The sequence below is a fragment of the Diadema antillarum genome, unplaced genomic scaffold, assembly GCF_040938485.1.
Source record: "Diadema antillarum isolate AM-2024a unplaced genomic scaffold, OU_Dant_1.0 scf00000006, whole genome shotgun sequence".
NCBI lineage: Eukaryota > Metazoa > Echinodermata > Echinoidea > Diadematoida > Diadematidae > Diadema > Diadema antillarum.
In genome coordinates this window covers 2967422-2976321 of record NW_027270895.1, presented here as the reverse complement: position 1 = coordinate 2976321, position 8900 = coordinate 2967422, and the positions used below count along the sequence as shown (strand labels likewise).

General features: G+C 37.5%; 1 non-coding gene across 1 annotated transcript; it reads left to right on the top strand.

Annotated features, from left to right (window-relative positions):
* Positions 1–212: 212 nt before the first annotated feature.
* On the top strand, positions 213–286 carry Trnat-agu (transfer RNA threonine (anticodon AGU)). The gene has a single exon. It is a non-coding gene; the product is annotated as a tRNA-Thr (tRNA).
* The last annotated feature ends 8614 nt before the right edge of the window (positions 287–8900 follow it).

The following is an 8900-nucleotide window of genomic DNA, read 5'->3' as shown; positions in this document are numbered from 1 at the left end:
TTGTTTCTGGTCAGTTTTTCCTTCCTTGTTTCAAAATATATTACAAAAAGCTGCATCGCTTCGGCGATCCCTCACATTTATTCCAAAGTTGATTTACATCATTTGGGTTTATGTCAGGTTAATGTGTGTGTGTGTGGCACACATACACACACTATACCTTCTGACCACACGAGCAAAGAGAGTTAAGGGTTTGGGACGAACACCGATCTAGGGCTTTCAATAGCTCAGTTGGTAGAGCACCGGTCTAGTAATCCGGAGGTCTCGGGTTCGAATCCCGATGAAAACCCATTTTCTTTGCTCAAAGTTTTCGCTATTTATTATTACAATTGTTTCTGGTCAGTTTTTCCTTCCTTGTTTCAAAAAAAAAGTAGAATAAAAATAAAATATATATATATATAAGGGCGGCGAGACGCTCGAAAATTTTTGTAAAGAAATAAACCGTTGGTGAATACAGCATGAACTTTGTTGCAGTTTTGTTACTTTTATATATATATATATATATATATATATATATGGGTGAGAATTTTGAACGATGTACAATTGCCAATTTTCCCACCTTATGACATTCTTTCCCACAGAACACGCCAGGATGATCTAAGAAACCATTTTTTTTTTCTTGTCATCTCAAAGATTGGTAAATTTCCTTTCAGGAAATGTATGGTTTGGTTGACTTTTGCCTGATAATTTTCATTTGACAAGGACTTAAAGCGTAAAAATACGGTAAAAACGCTATTTTCACAATAAATTTTGTTTTTCAAACTAATGATGTGCCTTTTCTATGGTACGTGGCATCTAATATCCGATCATGTTTTGGATCTGACATATCATGGGTATGAACCACAAAATTATAAGAACTTTATGAGCACGTATAAAATTACAGAGAACAATTGAAATATCAAAGCCCTAAACAGACGAACGTCCGTGATGCTTTTATTTCTATCGCTGCTGCAAATTCTACTTTGTTGTCCCAACTGTAATGTATACGAAAATTTGGTGTTCTACCTGATGAACATATTCTGCAAAAATTGTACGTCTGCTGGCTGTACTTGGGACGTAACATTCTTTTATGCAAAATTATACTCAGTTTTCGTCACGGACGTGCTTTCGCTATTTTCTAATAAAGATCGTAGCTCATTAAACGTTATTGGCGATATTGTTCTGAGTCGTAATCAACTAAGATCTAGCCACACGATAATATGATTGTTTTGAGTTTCTGTCCATCCTTTGTCAAATAGGAACCGAAATTGTATTTTTAGACGAACCTCCGAGAAAAAAAGTACGTCCGTGATGATTAAAACGTTTTCGAGTGGGACACCATCTTGCTTTGATGGCGAAGGTACATTTTACCTTTGGCTCTCTAGCCTAGGAGCTGCATGTCATTTTTGGAGCGGACTGACGCTCGTCCACAGTTTTTGAACCATGCAATTCACCAAAAACCAAGCAAATAATTGATATTTTCTCTAAAAATTCACCTCCTGATCCCCCTCTGAGCAATACATGTGTTGTAAGGATGTCAAATTTCTTATAATTTGCATTGACAATACCTTTCCAAATTTTTGAAAGAGTAAGGAAGGATATAGGTACTCTCTGCCGATTAGTTATCCGTCCTGGAACATGACCCCAGCAGTAGAACGAACGTCCGTGACAATTCCAGCGAACGTCCGTGACGTATGCAATCCCACCGATGTCCTGTATTCTTTAAAACTTTTGGCTCCAATAGCGACAAATAAAGCTTTACAATGTAAACAATGAGTTTAGAGCAGTAGTTTCAGTATTTTAAAGGCGTTATTTGATCATGATGAACAAACAGTTAAAAATTTATTCACAATTTTACGCTTGTTTTCCCTCTAATTATACAAAAACAGCTTAACACTGAAAACAAAGTTATAAGAAAATGGAATTTTGCGTATAATCTGTAATTTCTGTGCATTTAAATTTCTTTCTAATGAGGTTCTGGAGACAATTTGTACTGTTACAGGTTCTGAAAGTTTCGCTCACGGACGTTCTGTCCGAGAAAGGAAATTTCTGATAATTACAAACATATCACTGCACATTAAGTTACTGTTACTTGAAAATATTACCAAATCCCCGAGTCGCTCATACCCAAAAGTGAATAACGTTCAGCACTCAATTTACCTGTAATAACAAACGGAAAACGTTTTGGTCACGGATGTTCGTTGGTAGATTAAGTAAATGGATTACATAGTAGGAGAAAGAAGAACAGTGCCACCTTTTAGTGACAGATGCTCCAAGTGTTTATCTTTTGAGTATGGCACCTGCCGTCTCAAACAGATCACATCCAGTTTTGGTCTCCATAACGGACGTTCGCTGTAATTGTCATGATATTAAATGCCTTAATTCATTCTTATTTTTCTCTTCACGACGATTTTCTCTCATTCCCTAAGTAGCCTGAACATGCTGCGACCAAACAGAAAACAAAAACACAACAAAACAAAACTAAACAAATCCGAAAAGTGCTACGCAATCACATTCAGGATAATGACGGAAGAAGTCTGTAATGGGCATGTGTTGAAGAAGAAACGGAACAGTTTCAAAAGGACGTGGAAGCAGTTGAATGAAAATGAGAAGAAATAGAGAGTGATCGAGCTCCAACACACAGAGAAAAGAATTGCCTGTGCACTCCCGTTATACCAAATTCCTCTGAAATAGTGTTTTTTTTTGTTGTTTATTTTTTTATTCATCGAAATGCCGTCACAAGCGAACAAAAATAATGCAGTATACAATTATTGTCTGATGAAAACACGCAAATCCTCTGCTTATCATGACATGGTGTGTTTTTATACTCATCAATGAAAAGCAATATTAATTTGTAATTCTTTCCAAGATTTGTTTTTTTTATATATTTTACATTTAAGAGACAGGGAGATCGTCAATTTGTTTGTGCTTTTGTGCTTTTTTGTGCTTACTTTGAAAACACATGCTTAAAAAAAGTAATGATTAAGAATAGGTTTAAGGTTGCACTTTGATACGTTCGCTCTTCCAAAGATTCGTTACTCCGAATGTCCAAAGGTTTGTTATTCCGAAAATGGGAAAAAATAGTTACTAGTTAATTCAGGAGGTTTCTTATTAAAAATGTTCTTACTCCCAAAGTTTTTTAGTCCGAAAATTAATATTATGGTTCATTATGTTTAGGTCCGTTCTTCTAAAAGTGGAATGGGCCCGATATTCGTTTAGGTGAAAACGGTTTTCATGAGGTTTTGAAATTTGGAGGATTTGGTTGTTATTAACTTGTTTCTCCACATTTGGATAAGCGAACCTGATTTTTCATGCTCCAATTAATAAACCTTTCGATTAACCTTCGGAGATTCCTATCATTTACCGAATAAAAAAGCTTCATGATTATACGAAATCTATCAATTTTCGGATTGACAACCTGTATGAATAACGAGCCTCCGAAATGACGCGCTACAAAATGTTTGTTATAACAAACCATATTGTACGATATCGAGGTCACAAACATCCATCCAAGTTATATGGACTAATTGTGTCTTGTTAGGGCGAAACTTCGCAGTATCGAACCTAATATCATTTCTGACTAATATAACAACACACATTCTCCTCGGTAACAGTGTGTAACACAGGGAGCAAACGCAGAGGGATTTCTTCCTAACGTATTCGTTTACCCTCCCCAGCTAAACTTCGTATTTCTATAACGGAGCACATTTCTTTTGTTTTTCTGTTAATTCTTTGTCATATTTAGCCGTGACCGTGTTCGTTATAAGCAAATTTTGCATTGTAGACTTGAGATAACAAATTTAGGACCTGAATCTTTACTTCGTGATAACAGAATTTTGATAAATTAATTCGTTCTCAAGGATGGACTACGTCACTGAGATTACACGTACGTTTGTATACGTTCATTTGCGAGAGATGGAAAAATTGTTTTCTTTGATTCCTAAATATGAGAAGATAAACAAGCTTTTATAATTGACAATTGGTAATATCTATTCAGGATTTTGCAGAGGAGTTTGTTCCCGACATGAAATTGCTGTTTGTTGTGAGTAGAATTCGTTTCCAACTCAAGAGAGCTGCATTGTTCAATATCTTGTTTGTTCCGAACGTCCGTGAGCTATATGCGAACCTCCGTGATGAAAACTATGCTATGTTTGTTGGGTTATAGAGACTGCCTAGATCAGATACATCTTAAAAAGGTATGTTATTATTTGGGAGTGAGGATTAAAGTATGGGATAGTGAAATAAGAGGTCAAAATATTGAGTTTCTGTAAAATGCGCGTAAAGTGAAGCAAGTGTTTAGCGGAAGAGCAATATTTCAACAGAAATGACGAATTTGGTTAAATCATCAGTTGTCTACCATTACGTACAGGTTAAGGGTACAAGCTTAATATTCTGCCAACACGTACACATGTCCCTTAAGATATTTCGTTACGATTTTGAACTGAATCAGATCTTTGCAAACTATGTAAAATGGTATTCAAATATATGTGCAGTAATATTCCTTACGGACGTTCGCTGCTCTGGACATGGTAAACTTCCGCGGTGAATAAAAACTTGTTCCTCTGGGAAAATCCTAGTATAATTGGGTTCATATTAAAGCTTGAGATATACTCTTTCTCGTAAGATAAATGCTTTGGAGAATTTCCCACTTTTTAAATTTTGCCTTGTTTTGGCTCAATTGTACATCGTTCAAAATTCTAACTCATATATATATGTGACCTTGCACCTCAAAACAAACAAAAAGTCGCCAGACATGAATTTTTAGTTAAGACCATATTCTGAAAGAGCAGACTTTAAGCTTTAAAATGATGTATAACTCAAATCAAATGGACTCTCCTAACCTATCTGAATATTGGAAAGAAAGCACAAACTCAGGAAAAGTGTGAACTGAGAAAAGAGGCTCTGAAGTACAGTGTCTATTCAAGCTCTTAATCTGTACCAAACCGTGCTGGCTGTGCGATGAATGGGACAAAAAACAGGAAGTAAACCACCAGAGCAACAACAATGAAGGGATTATAAGATTAGACTGAAATTAAGCATGCCTCAGTAACACATCCTGTCCATAATTAATGCCAACTTTCAAAGCAGTAGTACTATCCTTTCAAAAGTTATTAGAGTTGAAAGTGAAGAGTGTGGACAAGGTTTTTCAGAAATGAAAAAGGGATTCTAAAGACACATCTAATCACACTATTCTACCAAAAAATGTTCGAGATAAACTGCTAAAAAAACACACTTTCCTGCCCGTTTTATGATACCAAACTTTGGCATGATGTAAAAGAATACCCGCTCTTTCAGAAAATATAAAAAAGTCAAGTTCGGCTAGGTTGACCCATTTCACTTATGTTCAGTCCTCACGCAAAATCAGTGTATGCGACTTTAAGTTCGTTTTTGAGGTGCACAGTCACATATATGCATGTGTGTGCTTATGTGCGATGCGCGTGTTTATATACCAACATTTCAACAGGTATCTTATTGCTCAATCGCTTCCGGTCCGTTTTATCGACCATCCAAAGGGAGACATTGACAGACAACAGAAAACTACTCTTTTAATACAGCAACTCTCCGATTAAAATAAAGATTACGAGAGAGAAGATTGAAATGATCTCATTATACTTTCTGGGATGATGAGTATCATTTGGGCGATCATTGATCAAATAAGTTGCTCATCCTTCAAGTTTGTTTTTGTAAGAGGGAGAAAGTAGAAGAAAGAACGAGGCTAAACAATTGAAAAAAAAAGTAATCACCTAGACCACTGTATTGATCAATATAAGTTCTGCAAACTCATTCAAATCTTTGTACAAGTTCTAATAACAATTTCTTATTCATGTCTCATTTTCATGTGCGTCACTTTTGCAGGAGAAAGTCACCAAACTCAAATCCCGCTCAACAGTCGGAATCTAGTGACGGTATCCATGGTAACCCATCATTCTCAATCGCTGAGCTGCATGGAGATATCAGACCTGATGGGGATGTGTACGTCTCCCAAAACGTCGTCCGGGAGAGGAAGGCGGCTCAGGGCAATACACTAAACGATGCAGTTGCATGCTTCACCGCATACGAATCAGGCTGTAGCACTATCGATAGATTAAATGTAATACCGTTATATGATATGATTAAGGATATCAAGACCACAGCAGGTCTACATCGCGAGAATGAGTACGACTCGCTGGTGCGTGCGTTGAACACTTCATCCAATCAGCTGCTGCGTGGCCAAGGGAAGTTCGGTTCAAAACAGCAGGCCAAAGGACCAACGGACGCTGGTGACGAGTACCAAACGATCGCACAAACCGACACGCCTGGCGTCAAAGCTCATACGAAGACGCATTGGAACGATGCAATTTCGAAGATAACCCAACAGTTGGATTCTACTGGAGGTATCCATGGTAACCCATCTTCCTTAGACGTTGAGCTACATAAAGATAACGGACCCCGTGGGAATGTGTACGTTTCCAAAGACGTCATTCTAGAGAGAAATGTGGCTCAGGGCAATTCACTGAACAATGTCTGAATGCGGCGCCACAGACGACGTTACCTGTGGCAGTATCGATAGAGGAAATTATGATGCCGTTACATAAAATGGCTGGGGGTAGCAAGATCGTGGCAGTTCTTCATAGCGAGAATGAGTATGATTCTCTGGTGCATGCGTGGAAAACTGAGTCCAATCAGCAAGGCCAGGGAAAGTTTGGTACAAAACAGCAGAGCAATGGTCCAACGGAAACTGATGATGAGTACCAATCTCGTGCACAAACCGTCACGCCTGATGTCAAGAGTCATGCGAAGAACCATGGGATCGACGGGACATCGAAGGCTGCACGAAACCATGGCAACGGGGATGGATCAGCTACAGAACAACCTCTATATCAGAATCTGCGAGAAGAGAAGGCAATAGGAGACACACCTTCCGTGGACAATTTGTTAGATGACGATTATTATGATGTTCTTCATAGTGATATTACTATCGGAAGCACAGATCATGATATGGGAAAGCTACCTCACCAAGGCGACGGCGATTCGTTCGATGCTGACACTAGTGACTATTATTCGGTAATGAAATCTGAGATTGCTCCAACCCAACATGAACCATTGTGGAGCAGTGATATGTACGGAGAACTTGCTTGACTCTTAAAATACGACAAGGGACTGCGCTGGGCAAGATTTTAGGAACATTTCAGAGCAGTGGTTCTGAGGGAGTTTAACTGTTCCGTTTTATGTTTCGATGAGTGACACGGCATTTCCTTCTGCATCTGCGTCTTTTTTTCCCGAGGACTTAAGGTTAGGGTTACCGTTATGATGAGGGTTGTAGGTTTAGTTTGATGTGACAATTAGGATTTGTGATAGGGTTATGTTTGTAAGTAGAATTGATCTTTTGTTCAGCATACGGATATGTCAAGGGAGCAATTGTTGCAGGAGCAAATGTCATTTAGCCGTTTCGATGCTACATTGCGTAATCTTGCTGCAATCCCTAATTCAATGACAGCTGTTGGGTCTTGCTAGAGTATTTTTTTCATAACCTGCATACAGTTTTATGGCAGCGTTTCGAAAGTGGTGAGAAGTTTCGCTTTAATTTTCAAGTACACAGAGTATGATATCCATACACACATGATTGGGTACGGAAACGCATATGGCTGCGATTACTGCATATTGCAGTGGAAGCACTGGTATTGACAATAACAAAAAATAGATGTTTTGTACATTTTGCAACGAAAACATTGCTTAGTAGTTTGTTCACACGCATCTGTACCTGTTGCTTATTTTAAAGGTTAAAGAGGTCTAGTATATCATAAAAGAGAAATACAGAATTTAGCAACGAGCAATCCAGTAAGATAACAATGTATATGCAGCAACTTAGATTTATTTTGGACTGGATAAATTACAAATCAATACGGCATGAATACTTAGGTATCATATTATGCTATAAATTCCTAGAATCATCTGCATATATTCTAAACATCAAATGCTTAAAATACATTTGTGATGAAAATCATGAATTCATTTTTTTGATAATATTTCAATACCTCCTTTTCATAACTACTTTGGCAAATGCTAGAGACTATAACTTGGATGCATAAACTCTGAAATAAAGCAGGACCTATCATTACTCATCTATATTTTGGTGATCACACATTAATTCTTACATAAAATTAATGCATTTAAGATAAATGAACATAGCAACTTTCATAGTTCAAAGCTTTCTGTTATTATTCCTATTGAATGGAACAACTTCTTGGCTTCCCGACAGCAATTCTAGACTCTTAGGTAATACAATACTGAAAGATACTAAAGGTCATCAATGATCAATGTCCTAAAACATGACAGTCATTAATATAAAAAACGATGAAAGAGGAATTTCTTATTTGCGGCGAGTCATCACTCTACACCTAGTAAGTCGGAGGATATATAAATGAAGAACATGGGCGTAAGACCGACTTCGGTAATATAACCTTTACTTTCTTTTTGTATTAAATAGCATCTATTGTCCTCATTTATACTGATGGAGTGACTTGTTTTGTTTTCCTACCCGAACAATTACAACGCAGAGTTTACCTGTACACCATTACCCTGGGCACCTCCCCGGCTCAATGGGAAGACAGATGGCTGGGCACATAGTCTAATTAAATCTTTGCTTCTTGCCCCCCCCCCCCTCCTTTTCCCCCCCCCCCCCCCATATTCAGTTGTGGCAGGTCTGTCATTCATTTTTTTTATTTGATTTTTTTTTTTTTGGGTGGGAGTCTTTTTTGTTGTTGTAGCTGTATAGGATCTCGAATTGTATGGATATTTTCACATGTTGTATTGTAAACTTAAACAAAAATGGATCTGATGTCGTATTATTTAATACTGCCATTGAGTGTTGTCAAGAATGACTGAATTTGCACTGTTGTAATATGTCAAGTAAAATGTGAAAAAAAATTGGTGCGTGTCTCATT